General features: G+C 39.1%; 1 protein-coding gene across 4 annotated transcripts in view; it reads right to left on the bottom strand.

Annotated features, from left to right (window-relative positions):
- ARL15 (ADP ribosylation factor like GTPase 15) overlaps window positions 1–15,622 on the bottom strand; it is a 429,148-nt gene that overhangs the window by 347,312 nt on the left and 66,214 nt on the right. Inside the window, exon 1 of one of the 4 annotated variants that reach the window (XR_010157239.1) lies at window positions 1–15,622. This exon is cut by the window's left edge and continues 54,248 nt beyond it; it is cut by the window's right edge and continues 37,841 nt beyond it. The exons of the other annotated variants lie outside the window; for them this stretch is intronic. The gene's annotated coding sequence lies outside the window, so the exon portion shown is untranslated. 4 annotated transcript variants of the gene reach the window in all.

Below are 15,622 nucleotides of genomic sequence, written 5' to 3'. Positions count from 1 at the left end.
GAGATCTGTTTTCCTTATTCCTCAATCTCCTTTAAAGAAGCTGAGCATTTTTAAAAGGATATCATAGTATTACTTTAAAAGCACCAAACATAGCATCCCTGAAAATAACATGTTTCCTGTCGGGAGAAGCATGTTAAGGTGTCTGTGAGAGACTTCTGGGGTTTATTCTAATCCATGTTTCTGGGGGGCATCTGGGACACTCTAGGAACACAAGGGCCCCTCTTTCCACTTTGCTTGTCACTAGTCACACAGATTTTCTTACTACTCACTGCTTGACTGAGTCGTCTCAATTCATTAAACATTCTCTGAGCTATTGGCAAGACTTCAACCATGGTGACATATCCTTTACACTAGATCATCCAACTGTAGCCTTCCTAGAAAACAATGCTTGGACAGTAGCAAAAGCCTGTTGGGTCAGCTAACGACATCAAGTTATAACAAGATCTCAAAGTTTGTCTTTCTTTTTAATTTTTGTTTTCTTTTCTAGCAGTTACAACATGCACCTTGAGATGGTAATAGTCAAAGTATTGACTGAATGTGCCTGCCCCCTGGTGGCTGGTGGGGTGAAGGACACACTGTAGAAATCCTTTGGGTACCTGCATCAGAATCAGACAGGAGAGATATGAAAGCAAGCACACAAATCAGAATTTGCTGTACTGGAGTATTACGAAGATCTGGTATAAAATGAAATAAAATAGAGTTTAAAAAAGGAAAACATTACTAACAGACAGTTTTAGAGACAAGTCACCAAGATCTTAGCTTGAGATACACTAACCCGAGGCTCCTCCTGCCAAATTATGAGCAACTATTGTGCTAAGTATCTATGTGCACCTGTTGTTGTCCTAGCTTCTTCCAATTAAATTATAATCTTAAGATTATTGTTATTCGGAAGAAGGAGTCTAGGTTAGCATATCTCAAGCTAAGAGCTTGGAAACTGAAACACATTTTAATTGTGGTCATTGCTCCACACCACAGGGGCTCCCTCTGGGACATGGTCTCAACTGGCTCTGGCCGATTCTGATCCCCATCGGCAATCTTACTTCCCGTTCTCCCCTTTGACGCCAAATTGTCCACAGTGACTTTAAACCTGGATTCATAAATGCCTTCAGGACAGGGAAAAATCTAAGCCTGTGAGGCAGCAATACGGGGAGTAAAGGAGACTGAAGAGAGACCTGTGGTGACCAGGAACATGGCTTCCTACAGGCATTCAAACTCCATTGTTTAAAATTAACTCTACATTGCCCAAAAAACATTTCTAGAGCAGTGCTCTGCTCACCCCTGTAATCCCAGCACTTCGGGAGGCTGAGGCAGGTGGATCACAAGGTCAGGAGTTCAAGACCAGCCTGGCCAATATGAAATCCCGTCTCTACCAAAAATACAAAAATTAGCTGGGCATGGTGGCGGGTGCCTGTAGTCCCAGCTACTTGGGAGGCTGAAGCAGGAGAATCGCTTGAACCGGCAGGCGGAGGTTGCAGTGAGCCCAGATCGCGCCACTGCACTCCAGCCTGGAGACAGAGTGAGATTCCATCTCAAAAAAAAAAAAAAAAAAAGGAAAAGAAAAGAAAAAGAAAAAGAAAGAATGAAAAGAAAAGAAAAGGTGAACCAAAAAAGCACAAAGCAGCAAGAAGAGAACGTCCTGAATGGCCTTTCCCAACCACCAAAGACATGCACCCAGATGCCTCAATACGGTCTCCTCAAATGCCATGGGACTACGTCAAAAATATATATATATCTTTCCAATGAACCAGCTCCTGCTCTTGATTTTCCTATTTCTCTCAAAGAAATGATCACTTTCCCAGCCAGCTGGACTTGGAAAAGGTGTCATCTGGACCCTCTCCTCCCCTGTGAGGTATGAGCAAGTCTTCCCTGTAATACTGTCCTCTCCCTCTGTGCGCCCTCATCCAGGTTCTCACTCCCTAGGGCCTTTTTCTTGTTGCTATGCATCCAGCATTTTCCCTTAGATCCCAGTATAATAAATTACTCAAATATGTGCAGTCCTTTGTAGTTACAATGTGCTTTTGCCATATTTTCTATTTTAGTTTTATTTTTGAGTATATAACAGCTTGGTAGGTAAGCAAAAAAAATACTATTTCTATTTTACAGGAGATGAAAGAAATATTGAGAGGAATTAAGTGATTTGGCCATTGCCACTAGAGAATCTCACTAATAGCATTTTTACCTAGATCAGTAGCCCATTTCTCTCTCCTACTCTCTGTTCCTCTTTCTCTCTCTCCCTCTTTCCCCTGCTCTTTCTGATCTGCAGCACTGTATAAGCCAGTTGCTTGGGGAATGTTTCCACCTGGATATCCCACAAACACATTAAACTCATCATGTTGAAAACCGAATGCACCCTTGGCTCCTCTCAACTTGCTGCTCTGCTGTTCTCTAGTTCAGTGAACAAGGATCACCCACCTAGAAACCTGGAAGTCCTGACTCCTCATTCTCCTTCACTGACCCATCCAGTCACCAATTTTCAAGTCTACGAAACTATTAAACTGTTTCTCGAAACCAAGTTTCTCTCAATCCCCACTGCCCACTTCTGCCACCCTCATCCAGCCTATAACAGCCACTTCTCTGTCTCTCTCATAACACTCTTATCTGCACAGCCCCAGTCAATCCATCCCTCACACTTCACCTTGAATAATCTTTCACTCTGCTTCTTACAATATTTTGATGTCTCACCAAAACCCTCAAAATAAAAACCAAGCTCCTTAACAAGGCTGACAGAGCTCATCAGCTTCTCTGGGTGGTAACTCCTTATCTTAGCTTAGGCTACCACGACAAAATACCAAGATCCTGGGTGGCTTAAACAACAGAAATGTATTTTCTCACAGTTCTGCAGGTCGGAAAGTCCAAGACCAAAGTTTGAGAAGGTTCAGTTTCTGATGAGGGCTCTATTTCTGGCTAGCAAACCATCACTTTGTCCTCACATGGCCTTTCCTTGGTGCATGAGTGTGGAAAGTGAGGGAGCTTTCTGGTGTTTTTAAAATAAGGATACTAGTAGTATCAGATTAGGGCCCCACTTTTAAGACCTCATTTAACCCTAATTCCCTCCATATAGACCCTATCTCCGAATGTAGTCACTGGGGGACAGAGCCTCAACATATGAACTTGGGGAGACACAATTCAGTCCATACTCCCTCTCCAATCTCAAGTGAAGACCTGACCACCTAGCAGTCTACACTGCGGCCACACTGACTGCTCATGTGCTGTCTCTAAATCCAAATCCTTGTGGAGCCCTCTCCAGAACCCTCTCCTTTTCCTTAGGCTCCCTATACCTTTTGCTTAACTAACCCCTCACTCTTTAAGTCTCAGCCTCCATAGTCTTAGTTCTTCCAAAAAGTCCTGCAATCTGACCTGCAAGCCCTTTCCCCTCTGGGATTAGAGGCCCTCACCAAATGTTCCCATGATCCTGACCACATTTGCCTGTATCCTTTACTAGATTCTTGGCTCTTTGACAGCAGGTACTGAGGCTGTCTGTTCACGGCTGCATCCCTAACATAACCCAAGAGCACTATTAATACATAGTGCTCTTTCAATAAATATCATTGTCAAATGCCATTCTCAAAAAGGTAGGCAGAAAAACAGGAAGGGAAGGAGAGACCAGAGTAAGCAATGGCTCCTTACTATCTATGGAAAAAAGTTTCCAGTTGTTCTGACATTCGAAGCTCCCTTCCACTGGGCCTCAAGACCCTAAGTTCATATTTGAAAGGCTGCACAGGAGAAAGCAGAGCCTTATGCTGCATTTGGGGGTAAAAATAGAACCAACAGGTAGAAATATGGGAGAAACAGGGCAGAATGGGAAGGGCAGGGGTGCTTAATTAAAGACGCATGCCCACCTACCAGGAAAGCCACAAAATTGCTTCTCAGAACTTGTGTTCAGGGACCTCTCAGGTCTGCTCTGCCTTCAAGACACATTCTTTTCTCCTCTGATTTCCTCTATTCCCACAAGAGCCATCAACTGGAGTCTACCCTCAGCCCCTTGTTTGGCTGACACTCATGTTCACCCCTGCCCTCATACACCATCCTTGTTTGCAATGGCTTCACAACACCCAGTTCTATGCTTCTCCTAGTCCAGCCGTTTTCAATGTGTGCATGGACTCCTGAGGGTCCCCAAGACCCTTTCAGAGGATCTGCAGGGTCAAAACTAATGTCATCATACTAAGACATTATTTACCTCTTGCATTGTGTTTGCATTAACATTGATGGAGAGTGAGTGAGTGAAACTGCTGGCCCTTTAGCACAAATCATGCTGGTGGCACCAAACTCTACCAGCTGCCATTGTGTTTTACATAAAAATGGCCTTGATGAAGCAGTAAACTATCAATTTTATTAAATCTTGACACGTTACTATTCTGTGTGATGAAATACATACAAAACATTTCTGCTCTATGTAAAAGTCTAAGGGTTGTCTCAAGGAAAAGTACTCGTGAACCTAACTAACTTCTCTTTTCATGGAACACCATTTTTACTTGAAAAAATGACTTACAGGCAAACTATAATTATTCGAACTTGGGTATTTCACAGATATTTTCTTAAAAATAAATGAAGTGGGCATGTCAATTCAAGGAAAACAACTGTTAGTATTTGTTGCCAGTGATAAAATTCAAGCTTTCAAATGAAAATTAAATTCTTAGAAAACTTGTATCTGCCATCATGAACTTGACATATTTACAAGACTGATATTGTGTTAACATTTGGAAGATTTGCATAACTAGATGAACCAATATTTTCCAAGACCAATGTGTAATATTACAAAGTCATGCCTGAGCAAAAGAGTCTTTCAAGGTCCAAGAGAGACTACTGGCTTTTAACATAACTAACTAGAATAAGTTCACTGATATGGTTTCAGGTTCCACATGGCAACTAGCCCCTAAGGAACTACCATTTGATTGTTTAGATATAGAATCACAGAAGACTACTCACAATTATCAGAAAAGGCTATTAAAATATTCATTTCCAACTTCATAGCTGCGTGGGGTTGAATTTTCTTCACATACTTTAACCAAAACATACAACAGATTAAATGCAGAGGCAAATATGAGACTCTAGCTGCCCTCTATTAACCCAGACATTAAAAAGATCTGCAAAGAGGTAAAACAATGCCATTTTCTCACTAATTTTTGTTTTGGAAAATATAGTTCTTTTTCATTTAAATGTTATTCATATTAACATGTAATGGGTTTATTTTTATTTATTTTTTGAGACAGTCTCGCTCTGTTGCCAGGCTGGTACAACGGCAAGATCTCAGCTCACTGCAACCTCTGCTTCCCTGATTCAAGCAATTGTCCTGCCTCAGCTTCCCAAGTAGCTGGGATTATAGGCGCGTGCCACCAAGCCCAGCTAATTTTTTTATTTTTGTAGAGATGGGGTTTCTCCATGTTGGCCAGGTCTCAAACTCCTGGCATCAGGTGATCCGCCCGTTTCAGCCTCCCAAAGTGCTGGGATTACAGGCGTGAGCCACCAGGCCTGGCCCGTTATTATTGTTATTTTTAAATGCATTAGTAAAAAAAAAAAATTTTAATTGCTAGAACATTAAATATCAATACCCACATTAATAAAAGCTATTTGGGAGCCTTAATAATTATCAATGGTGTAAAGGGGTCCTGAGACCAAAAAGTTTGACTTCACCAGGTGTTTGAACACTACAGATCCCATCTTGCCCATGAAGCTTCCCTAGACATCCCCACCCCACCGTGCTCCCTTCTGCATCCTACAATAGCATTCACTGGTAAGGCCACTATTTTAATAATGATATGGTTGCTTTATACTAATGAATTATGTTTTTGTACAACAGTCTCCTAGTGTCCATGTTTAAGAATTTAAGGGACTTTGCTTTCCAAAGCTGTTAACCCAACTAGCTCTGTGAAAGTGAAACAAAATTATGGACTTAAATTTCTGTCTGTGTCAAAAAAGAGTAAAATGCACCCTCTAGTGGACTTGTAAGCTCACAGAACACAAAATAAATTTATTGGATTGTCAGAACAATTACAACTCCGTCCCAGAAAATACAGATTATAAAATAATAATATATGAGCATAGGGAAATTAATTTTAATTTTTTGATAATATGTTTTTAAAAGAGCTAAGAAAATGCGAAACCAAATCTAGTTTGAATGTAGTTCATAACTAAATGCAAAAGTGAACCTGAGGTCACACACAAAAAACTTCTTTCTTAAATTCCTATGAATTGATTATACATCGGCTATCCAAAATAATCTGTTCAAATTATGTCTTATTAACTACTTATAACTTTAAATACATAGAAGCATTAACATGGATAAAGTTGGGATTATTATTAGTTCAATTTCCAAATATTAAAACTACACTCAACTTACAACCTGGGCATTCCAATGGCCTTCACAAAATCTGAAAAAGGACCTTTGAAGGATAAGAACCAATGCTTGGGGTATACTTTTAACTCTGTATGTTAATGTTAAGAGGATTTAATTCTATGCATCTTTCTCTAGGATGACATAAGAAAAACGGTGTAAAAATACCCTCAACCTTATCAGATAAAATAATGTAATGACATGGAAAGAAGTCTGAAATATATGGTTAAACTAAAAAATGTAGTCACAGAATAACGGGTGGCGTGATCTAATTTTTGTTTTAAAAAATGTACGCATGTGTACCCGTGTTTATGAGCACATATGCATGTTAATTCTATAGTTAAACCTTTTTTTTTTTTTGAGACAAGGTCTCGCTCTGTCACCCAAGCTGGAGTACAGTGGCTCGCTCATGCCTCACTGCAGCCTTGCTCCTGGGCTCAGCCTCCCAAGTAGCTGGGAATATAGGCATGTGCCACCACACCCAGCTAATTTTTATAATTTTTGTAGAGACAGGGCTTCAACCTGTTGCCCAGGCTGGTCTCGAACTCCTGGGTTCAAATGATCTGCCTGTCTTGGCTTCCCAAAGTGCTGGGATTACAGGTGTGAGCCACCACCCCGGGCTATAGTAAAGTATTAACATTTGTTATTTCTGGCAAGGAATATGCATTAGTAGCAAAAATAATGGAAGGGCATTTGACTATACTTCTATACTGTTAAGATGCTGTGAGCATTTTTAATTCAAAATAATCAAATATGGAATTTTTAAGGAAATTACAGTTATAATTAATTCAAAGCACTGTATGAAATGGGAATTGTTATTTCATCAACTAGGACATTAAAAGGTTTGAGTAACAATAAGAAATTTGATATAGCTATTTGGTTTTTAAATCATTAGACTGGAAAAGAAAATTTTTTAAATGCCTTTATCACCAGAACACAATGTCTGATTCCTCTGATGATAATGCAAGCTGAAGTGGTATATAAAATCCTCTCTGCCACTTTAAAACTCTGGCAGAGACAGCTACTCCTTCCAACTGATAGTGTCTGATCGGATAACTATGTTCCTTTTTAAACTCTCAAATTCTATAATTTCTGAAGTGCTGAGATACTGTCATAGTTATGGAAGCATTTTCTAGCTTTGAGTTTTTATAGATCTAGCCTCAGCCATACAGCCTGGTGGGTACAGGTACTTTAAGTGAATAACTGGCTTTATTAATCTCAACTGGAAGTGGCCGACTTGAACTGAAACTAAACACAGACACACACACACACACACACACACACACAAATCAGTAGTATTACCAAACTACAACCACTAAGGAGCATACTCATCCAATTTTAATTTGAGCATCAGACGCAAAAAGACAGAAACAATATGTATGCTTCGTCTGTCATTTTAATCTGAACACACAATGTCTTCAAGTCAACAGCTTAGGTAGATGGAGCAGACTGGCCAAAAATAAATTTCTATTGGCAACACTTCTGTGAAATTCTACTGGTCCTTTATAATGTGCCAGTGTTTCACTCTCTAATCATATATTGCCCAGTGCATACATTCATTTAAACAAAATCCTTCTTTTCTTCAAGTAATTAAAACTCTTTAATCTTTTATCTATTTTAAGCCTACTTCCATTAATATTTGTATTTAGACATTTGTCTAAAGTGAAAAGTGTCCCACCGGAGCATGCTGAACCTTGGTATCTTCCTTGTGAATAAAATTTAGCTGGACACATAGCCACTCAACTACAGAATGCAGTTTCCAGACTCCTTTGCAGCCAGGTATGGCCATACAACATCATTGGAACATGAGTGAAAATGATGTGTACAAAGGAAATGTTTGTTCTCCTTTTCCACTCTTTTTACTTCTGATATGGTTTGGCTGTGTCCCCACCCAAATCTCATCTTGAATTGTAGCTCCCATAATCCCCACGTGTTGTAGGAGGGACCTGGTGGGAGGTAATTGAATCATGGGAGTGGGTTTTTCCCCAGCTGTTCTCGTGATAGTGAATAAGTGTCAAGAAATTTGGTGGGTTTATAAAGGGGAGTTCCCCTGCAAATGCTCTCTTGCCTGCCGCCATGTAAGGCATGCCTTTGCTACCCCTTCCCATTCTGCCATGATTGTAAGTTTCCTGAGGCCTCACCTGCCATGTGGAACTGTGAGTCCACTAAACCTCTTTTTCTTTATAAATTACCCAGTTTCTAGTATGTCTTTATTAGCAGCATGAGAATGGACTAATACAACTTCCCTATTGGTAGAGAAGTACCCTGAAGTATTAGAACATTATACAATTATCTTAATAGAAACAGCATGCTGACAATGCATGATCAGACAGGTAGATCAATATACACACCAAAAAGGGGGAATACATCTAAGTACACACAGGGAATAACAAAAAGCAGGAGCATTTTATGTAAATTAGTATTGTCTATTTAAAAGGAAAGAAGACTATTAATAAAGTCAGTAAAAACGCATCAAGAATAACACAATCTGAAACCTGGCACAGAGAATGCAAACTGTGTTTTTAAGACTGTTACCACCTGAGGGCACCACTTCAGCTGACTAGAAGAAATGTGGGTGATCCTTTGTAGAATTTGTCTTGAATTTGCCAAACCTTCAAAAATAACTTTTTAGCCAAAAATGATCACTGTCGTATCTATGGTTAATGTAGCATGTCAAAAAGTGGGAAACAGATGGATGACTCACCAAATGGGGCTGGGCAACCAACTAACCATATGAGGGGGAAAAGCAAAGTTGCATCCCTACTTCACTACTTACTCTAAAATAATTCCACTGGGATTTGAATTTTAAATAGAAAAAACAAATCCACAAGAGTACCAGAGGACGTTTACTATAATAATAATTTTTAAATCTTTATATTTTTAGGGGCAGGGAAGAGCATTCAAAGGATGAAGGAAAGCATCTGACCATTCTTTCCATATCACTAACTCCCCAACATCCTTCCTGGCATTATGGTTACCCCACCCCTGAGTTTAACAAAGTTAAAAAACAAAATGGGAATGGAAAACGAGGGAGCAACCCAGTCACTTAATTTTTCATGCCAAAGTCACTCAATTTTTTATAAGCCCAGATTCAGGGGTTGACCCTTTGTGCCCTGGAAACACTGCACGTGACCCCAGCACTGCTAGCTCCAGCTTCCGAGCCTGAAATACTCTTTAGCCTAAACCTGGCCCTAATACACACAACAATCACAAAAAACAATAAGAATAACAAAGAATCCAGCAACCATTGGAACCCTGAGGAAGCCGACAGTGAGTGAACCCTTCCTGACTACTAAAACCAGCTCCAAGTCAAGTCTGTGAATTTGAGTCTCGCAGGATGCCCCTTTCTTCCTGTATCACTCCGCCAGAGAATATTTTTTAGGAACATAGAGCACTAGAATGAGTGGCTATCTCTAAAGCCATCTTTAAGTTTATATTCTTCAGCAGCTCTGACTCAATAACCTGACTTCAACATTAAGCCGACTTCACAGACCAACTGTCACTTCAAAGAACAAGAAAAACCTTGAGTAAAGGTTAAATGAAAAGTGTTTTCCAAATCACTCGCAAAGGAAACAGATCAGGTTGTTGTAATAAAGAATGTAATCAACTCATTTCATGAGCTAAAAAGGTATCCTCAGAAACAGGAACGCTTGACTCAGGGTAGACTGACTCTGTCAAAGGTTTGGGGCCTGATGTTGACGACTGGCAAAGACAGAGATGAAATGAACTCATTTTGACATTCAAGTTAAGAGTTTTCTAATCTAATCCATAGCAATCATCCTGAGGTAAAATACCAAGGTGCCACTTTTATAGTCATTGATGGGGAACTAAGCCATTAATGACTCTTCTAAGTAATACAGCAGTTTAGTGAGTGACAGAATCAAGACTCAGATGAGGTCCTCTGACTCTACAATCAAAGGTGTTTGACTCCATCCCTCTAGCACCCTCCATGGTGGAAACGACATTTAGGTCAATTTATAACATCCAAAAAAGACAGACTAGCTGTACAACTATTAATAGATAGGAAATTGACTTATCTTTGGGCAATGGCAAGCGAAAAGGCTTTTATGAATGCCATTTTTTTTTTTTGGAAAAGTAACTAACCCTATTATCCTAGGCATTGGATTTTAAAAATGCCATCTGAAATATACAGTTCAGGTATCTCTTCTGAAGTAAAATATTGGTATGTATCAGTTGGAAAAGACTCTTTTCCACCCCCCAATTGTTAGTGTAGCTAAGATGATACACTTAAGACTTACGTGAGTAAAGAATCACCTCAAAGAAATGCTCAGTAAGTCTTTGGTTTCTCTGGATTGGCATAAGGGAGTCTGTGTCCCTGTAGAAGAGGCTGCCAGGGGTTCCCCAATATATATTCTCCTCTCTTTTGTAGTAAGAGAACTGAGTACATAGGCTTATGTGTTTTCCAGCCTCACTTGTAGTTAAGTGTGACCATATGTCTATGTTCTGAAATATGAGGGCAAAAAGAAGTTAAATTCTAGAATGTTTCCTTAAAAAATGGGGGCATATTTTTTGCTCTTCTTCCTTTCTACTGTCTGAAATTAAGCTACTGTTATTGAGCTTTAGCTCAAATAACCATTTTGGACAATGATGTTTAAGCCACCATTGCAGATGGTGAAGCAACAAGATGGGAGGCTGGGTCCTGGAAGGTTAGGAATCCCCATACTAGCCCTAGACTATTTACCTGCAAGTCTGTTTCCCTGGGACAGAAATAACTTTCTAACTTGTTTGAACTGTTGTACACTGGAGAGTAGAACTTAATTCTAACACATCATAGGCCGGGCGCGGTGGCTCAGGCCTGTAATCCCAGCACTTTGGGAGGCCGAGGCAGGCGGATCACGAGGTCAGGAGATCGAGACCATCCTGGCTAACACGGTGAAACCCCATCTCTACTAAAAGTACAAAAAATTAGCCGGGTGTGGTGGTGGGCGCCTGTAGTCCCAGCTACTCGGGAGGCTGAGGCAGGAGAATGGCGTGAACCCGGGAGGCGGAGCTTGCAGTGAGCCGAGATCGCGCCACTGCACTCTAGCCTGGGCGACAGAGCGAGACTCTATCTCAAAAATTAAAAAAAAAAAAAAAACACATCACCAATAATTTTTTTTTTGCTTTGTAATATTCAAGTCATCAGTTGGCTCAAAAGGTGTCATTAAATCATCAAAATTTTAATTTACTTCAAATTAAAAAATATTTTCCACAAGCACATGTCTGAGTATACATGCAGGTAGAGTGGGGACACTTGCAAAATTAAAAAGGATCAAAAGTCCCACTGTGAGGTACATCAAGTATCGTTGATCCACGCTTGCACAGAAACCTACTTATGTCCTTTTTACAACACCTAAAAGATTGTGTTGCCTAACATACTGTATTGCAAGTGTTCATTTAGGAATTTACCAACACCATTCCCACTCCCTGCCATCTAGACTAGGAAGTTTCTGGTTCACCATCAAATCCTCAATGCCTAGCATTGTGCCAGGCACTCAAAAAACTGGGTGAACATGTGAAAGACTGGCCTTCGCAATAAGGACCCTTCTCATGATTTGAAATCCTCTCAAAGTACAAGTTGAGGATCCCTAATCCGAAATCCACAAAGCTCCGAAATCTGAAATGCTCCAAAATCCAAAATTTTGTGAGTGTCAACATGACACTCAAAGAAAGTGTTCATTGAAGGTTTTGGGATTTCAGATTTTTGAATTGGGGATGCTCAAACGGTTAAAGTATCTGCAAAAATCCAAAAGCCAAAACACTTCTGATCCCACGCATTTCAGATAAAAAATACTCAATCGGTACTAGTTAGATATGGTACTAAATGAGTTCTGAAATTACTCACATCCCATCAGTAATCTGACAATAAATAAACAGTCATTTTAACAAAGTCTCCAAACTTCTGAATTATTAATGATGCTTAATACTATATAATGATACTTAATCAAAGTCCCAATTCTTAACTATTTTACTAAAAATAAGCCTGCATATGTTTATACTGTTCTGTCCATAAAGAAAGAAAAAATAAGCCAGCAGAACAACCAGTACCAGAATTATATTTAGATTACCCTGGTAACCTAGATTACCTAAAAAAACCTAACATCTAAAAAATCCCTAATCCAGATTACCAGAGTAATCTAAATATAATTCATCCAATGGCTGTGGTAGTAAAAATATCACCCTGTATGTCATTATTCAGAATCATAAGGAAATAAACCACTCTACATAAGAATATTCTTTCTAAAATGTAATATACTCAGCCTTTTTGTCTTTTGTTTCTTTACCTATAGAGATAATTATAGTTACTCATGGGTTCTTTTTTCCAAGACCACATGATTTTTAATGTGCTTCTCAAATAATACTCTCTCAATGAAAGGTAAAATAATAGTGTTTATTATATAATTTGCTGCCTTCTTAAGTAGAATACATTAAACATAATTCAACTTTTTGTTATGACTCATGAGAGTGGGTCATCTTAAAAATAACTAATTATATAATTCCGTGTTGAATCCGATTCCTTATATAATAGGCATGTGTAGACAAGATATGTAGCAAGCACCTAAGGTTTAAAAAACATGAGCACATCTTGAAATTGACAAAAAGTCATATTAAATGTTCTCCTTTTTCAAGATTTCAGGATGTTGCAGAAAGAATGCCATAACTTCTGGGGGCTCTGTCATCCACTGAGTTTGAGGACCAACTAGAGCAATAATTTTGAATCTGTATTTCTTTTAAGGCTAATCTTAATATCTAAGTCATAAAGGACTTGACAGAAGTATAAAGGAATAGCCTCACGTATAGCCTGAGACACATACAAAGGCAGAAATCGGGCTGAATGACCTAGTCAAACACTGCACACAGCCTGGGTAAACACCCAATTCCGGGTGTCCTTACCTGCCTCGATTAGCAAGATGGCCCAGCAATGCCTCCTGAGGGACCTATGTGCCCCTCCTCTTCTCCTGCATCACTTTTAACCTGTACACGTACACACACACACACACACACACACAATTAAGTTATAAGTTACATGTTAAATCCAGATGGTTTGAAGGGCTAAATGGTAAAGTAATAATGATAACAGCAATAATAACAAATATTTAGGGAATATATAGGGAAGTATTTTTACAATCCTGCATAGGGAAAGGCCTTCTATACTTTTCTTCTTCAACAGTGCCTTGATTAGTCCTAGGGGACCACTTACTCTCACTCAGTCCACGTGGTTTGGGCCGGGATGAGCAACCTCAAACTCCAAAGATAAGCATGGATGTAGGCCTGGCCAATCATAGTCTCATAAACCCTCCTGGTCACAGGGTCTGTTCATGAATAGGACACATAACCTAAGCCAAGACAATCAGAGAAAATGAGACTCTAGAATAAGACTTCTGTTGAAACTACTGGGAACAAATATTTTCTTGGAAGGGTTGCTGAGAGGCCAGAATGCAAACGCAGAGCTCCCGGCAGCCATCTTGCCACCAGGAAGGGAAGCCTCGTCTGAAGATGGAGACAGCATAGAATGAGGCGGACCTGAAAACGGGGTTAGGTAAGCAAGTCAGCTGAATGATGTCGCTCGTGCCTCTGAATACAGAACTGCCTAAAGTTGCACTTACCCCTTTTTTTCCTAGGTCAGTTTACAGTTTGGGGCTGCAAACAAAAATTATAACGAACACACCTCCTTAGAGCATTCCAAATGAAATTAAAATTGCAAAATTCACAAAGGAAAAAAAATCTCTTTGCTCATACCTTTTCAATATAGAGAATATAAATCAAGATCTGAATACCAATCCCTAGATGTACACAATCTTACCAACATAAAAATGTGATTGCCTGTCCCAGTATGAAAAACATCCTCCTGTAAACATTGCTACAACAATTTTTGAATCATTTAATTATTTGAAGATTACATCTCCAAGTATCAACAATAATAGAATATTATTACCTGCTTAGGAATAGACAGATTCAAAAAGATTTTAAAAGGAGGTGGCAGGCCATTAAAAACAACATGACAAATCATTTCTATAAAACTATTATTAGTGTCACGAAACTGTCCTGGTAGTATCTTTTGAGAAAATATGCACCAAAGAATTCCTGAAAATATGCTGCTAAACCTTGATTACAGCCTTCTGTAAATAGATGTAATCTAGGAAAACTCAAAAGCCTGTTATTTGTATAAATATAACATATTCAAGCTGACAAGCTGAAATTATCCGCCCTTTGTATTCTCCTCATAAGCACAGACTCTGTTATAAACAAATCCTTGCTAGTCTAGGCACCAGTTGAAATCCCCCCCTCCAAAATGGAGGCTATTGAAAAAAGGCTTTTAATAAGTCGTAGTACAGATAGAAACACATGTATGTGGTGACTGATAGTAAAGTATTAAGTTTTCTTATAATACTAAAAATTCAAATGCTTAGAGTCCAGACAAGACAAAGCAGGGACCAAGGAAATGGTTATTGATGACCATGTAATGAACCTGAAGGAACGAGTCCCAACCAAAGGGGGCAGCAGTCACTCATGAATACATCTTCCCAATTCTGATTTTTCAAAAGAAGCTAGAAAACAAATTTTGTGTGTAATCTCTTGATATCAAAAACATGTGGCCCATTGGCCTCTAAAGTATTTTGCTTGACACACAATTTCTTAACATTTGTCACAGACATTTAAGATCTAGAGATTTCACACAAAATTTTGTAGTGACTGTTGCCACCTTGTCCAAGATGTAAGGGTGAGAGATTCGGACCAATCTCTAAAGAAGCTCAAAGTTAGGACTGAGCAAGTATGGGCTGGAATTTGAGCAATGATCAAAGAGCAAGTATCCCAGCAGTTATGCACAAATCTCTAATTCTTAGATTTTAGACAAGTTATCTTTCCTCTCTGGGCCTGTTTCCATAAAATGACAAAACTAGATTAAGTAATAATATGAACGTTTCCTTCAGCAATACAATTTTATCATTCTATAAGAAGTCCCTAAAATAGCATCCCTATAAGTGAAAATTCTAGATTTCACCCATAACTAATAATGTACAAAATAGTTTACAAAAGAGAAACACCCACTACCTGTACTATTCATATTAGTAAATGAGTGTGTAAAAATAACTGACAAACTAATGTAATTCACAGACCTGTGTATTAAGTAGCTTCATGAATTTTATGAAGTTTTTCATGTCAAATACCATTAGAGAAACCACGCTCAACCTCAAAAGTCTCACAATCACACAGAAAGGGTCTTTATCTGTAGGAAGTATGGAACAGAACTATTGAACAAAATGAATGTATTTTAATACCACTCCCGAA

This window comes from Pan troglodytes, chromosome 4 (genome assembly GCF_028858775.2).
Source record: "Pan troglodytes isolate AG18354 chromosome 4, NHGRI_mPanTro3-v2.0_pri, whole genome shotgun sequence".
Classification (NCBI taxonomy): domain Eukaryota; kingdom Metazoa; phylum Chordata; class Mammalia; order Primates; family Hominidae; genus Pan; species Pan troglodytes.
This window is presented reverse-complemented; position numbering and strand designations above follow the sequence as displayed.